Genomic DNA, 3,065 nt, shown 5'->3' with positions numbered 1-3,065 from the left:
TGTCTCTGCCAGGAAGAGGAGGCATATGGAAAAGATGTTAGTAAATTATAGCCTCCTATAAAGTGACATTCTGGTCCCACTTCCCTCTTCCCCTATGACTACCACTCTGGGATCCTCCTAGGTAGATTTGTGTGCAGAGTTGATGGGGTTAGAATTGAGGGTTGAGGCCCTGAGGCAGGTCCCATTTCAAGGTTTCCTAGGAGGAACTGCTATGATTCTCTGAGATCCAGTGGAAATGAACCAGCAGGCTGCCTTGGAATCTAGATTCCAAAGAGGGAGGGGCCAGTGTGTTGTGTCTCCTTGAACCTCTGCTTTTCTTTCAGCAAGATGAAGCTTCTCATGGGCCTGATTTTCTGTTCCTTGATCCTGGGAGCCAGCAGCTTCTTTTCATTTGTTGGTGAGGCTACTCTTGGTAAGGCTGATGGAGGGGCGGCCATGTTGAGTTCATGAGAACTCAGAAATCTGAAGCCATTTTTTCAAGTTGTGTTGTCCTCAGAGGCAGAATGCAATGGAGAATTTCTTTAAATAGACTGAATATAGGTGTGGGAGGCCATAACCCAGAGGGTACCACCCAGCTGTGTGTGAGGGCTATCTCACCTGAATGATGTGTCTTCTTACCAGTCTGCTGTTCACAATGTTAGGTACACATGAGAGAGTTCACATGGAGAGCTTTAAAAACTGATGTCTGCTACCTTGTGCATAGTCGTAGCATTTGTCCTTGGCTATGAACAGTGCATTTATTCAGATGATGAGAATATGCATCCACAGCTGAGATTCCTTGCTGTAGTGCTTCCTCAAACAACCATTGCATCAGTACAGTTGTCCTGGAAGGGCAAAAACACTCATGTGCCAAGAATGTGCAATCATTTCTTTTTGCCAGTCCCAGGGCTTAGACTCAGGGCCTGAGCACTGTTCTGACTTCTTTTTGCTCAAAGCTAGCACTCTACCTCTTGAGCCACAGCACTGCTTGGCTTTTTTCTGTGTATGTGGGGCTGAGGAATCAAACTCAAGGCTTCATGCATGCTAGGCAAGCACTCTACCACTAAGCCACATTCCCATCCCACGTGCAATCATTTTGCAAGAATGCATTTACAGGCATTCAAGGCAGAAGTGTTCCATGAGTGCAACCTTTCTTGCCTCTGTATTGTCCTCATACTCAGAGAAGTTCCCATTGTATATAGCTCTATTCCAGAACAGTGAGTTTGTGTAAGTGTGTGTATGTGTGTATGTGGGTGTGTGTATGTGTGTGTGTCCATGTGCTGGTATGGGGGCTTGAATTCAGGGCCTGGGCTCTGACCCTTAACTTTTTTGCTCAAAGTTGGTGCCATACTACTTGAGCTACACCTCCACATTTGGCTATTTGGAGGTTACCAAAGATAAAGGTGTCATGGACTTTCCTGCCCAGACTGGCTTTGAACCTTCATCCTTAGATCTCGGCCTCCTGAGTATTTAGGATTATAGACATAAGCCAGTGGTGCCCAGCCAAAGCAGTAGTTGTTGCTCAGGAACATTGTGGTGCCAGGCTACACTTACTATGCTGGATGTTGCCTGTCTCATTAGGAGAATGTACTGCTAGCATCTGTTGGTAGAATTCAGCGATGCTGTAAACATCCTCCAGTGCTCAGAATATATTAAAAGAAACTTTCACCTGGCCCAACACTTCAATAATGTGGAATTTAAATGATCCTGTTCTGTAGAGACACCTTCTCTTCATCATTATATTTCACCAGTAGCTCACAGTAGTATAATACAAATACAGCTCAAGTGAGTTCTTTAATGACTGTGGTAGAGTTATGTGGAGGGAAGTAGAAGTGTAGCTCAAGTGGTAGAGTGCTAGCCTTGAGCAGAAAAGGTCAGCAACAGTGCCCAGGCCCTGAGTTCAAGCCCCAGTATCCCCAAGTACATGCTTGCATGCGCATGCGCGCGCGCGCACACACACACACACACACACACACACACACACACACACATGCCAAACTAGAGTTATGTGTAACAGGCAACTAGCACATGGGGCTTCTTAATTCATAGTATTTAAGGCTGCTAAGACCACACAGGCTGAAAGCTTCAGTATGTTTCATCCTTAATTCCCCTAGATGTTGTCCTCAGGTGCTTTGTATTTACCTTATGCTGTTTTGCCTTTTCCAATGCAGGCGCTTGGGACATGTGGTGAGCCTACTCTGACATGAAAGAAGCCAGTTGGGTAGGGGCAGACAAATACTTCCATGCCTGGGGAAACTATGATGCTGCTCAAAGAGGACCTGGGGTGCCTGGGCTGCTGAAGTGATCAGGTATGGCAGGTTCTAGGGATACCAGGCCTGATGACCTGGGGGAGCAGAAGAGAATGAACCCTGGAAATGGTTCTGGTTAGGTGTGGCTCTTCCTTCTAGCTATCATCCTGCATTCTTTCCATCCTTGCAATCTGTGCCCTGTGCATGGCCTGGGTAGAGCCAGAGAAAGAGTGGTAAAGAATGTTCCTATTTCAAATTAGAAACCTGGAGGGTTATACCATGATGCCCAGACTTCCCTCTCTGGGTTCTATCTGTCTGGATTGTGGCATGGTTAGTATCTTAGTCACTCCTTCTTGGGGTTTCTGGGCTCCTGTTTGAGTTATATCTCAAAAGGGGAGAATTGGGATGGTGGACTGTGTCTCTTCAGCATGGTGGTGAATCTTCCTTTGGCTTGTCTTAATTAGTAATGCCAGAGAGAATGTCCAGAGTTTCCTGGGCAGTGGACATGAGGATGCTGCAGAGGACCAGAGAGCCAACCAATGGGGTTGAAGTGGCCAAGACCCCAGTCACTTCAGATCTGACAGCCTTCCTGACAAGTACTGAACTTCCTCTTCACTCTGTCTCTAGAGATGGGTGACGAGGTTCTGAGAACAGAGGCTTGAAGTATTCTGATCAGTGTGCATAGAAGCTGGTATAGAACATCATTCCTGCCTAATAAATGCTTCAGAAATCAAATTTCTTGCAGCTCTGTGTTACTCTTCACTACAAATGGGGCCCTGTTTGGTGCCAAGGGTTGAATGATAAACAGGCAGCCAGGAGTGCCAGACTGAGCCATAG

At 46.5% G+C, this 3,065-nt stretch overlaps 1 pseudogene; it reads left to right on the top strand.

The window, feature by feature from the left end:
- The first annotated feature begins 327 nt into the window (after window positions 1–327).
- LOC125361434 lies at window positions 328–2,831 on the top strand (annotated as a pseudogene).
- The last annotated feature ends 234 nt before the right edge of the window (window positions 2,832–3,065 follow it).

This window comes from Perognathus longimembris, chromosome 13, assembly GCF_023159225.1.
Source record: "Perognathus longimembris pacificus isolate PPM17 chromosome 13, ASM2315922v1, whole genome shotgun sequence".
Lineage (NCBI taxonomy): Eukaryota > Metazoa > Chordata > Mammalia > Rodentia > Heteromyidae > Perognathus > Perognathus longimembris.
Note: the sequence above shows the minus strand (reverse complement) of the source record. Positions and strands in the feature narration are given on the sequence as shown.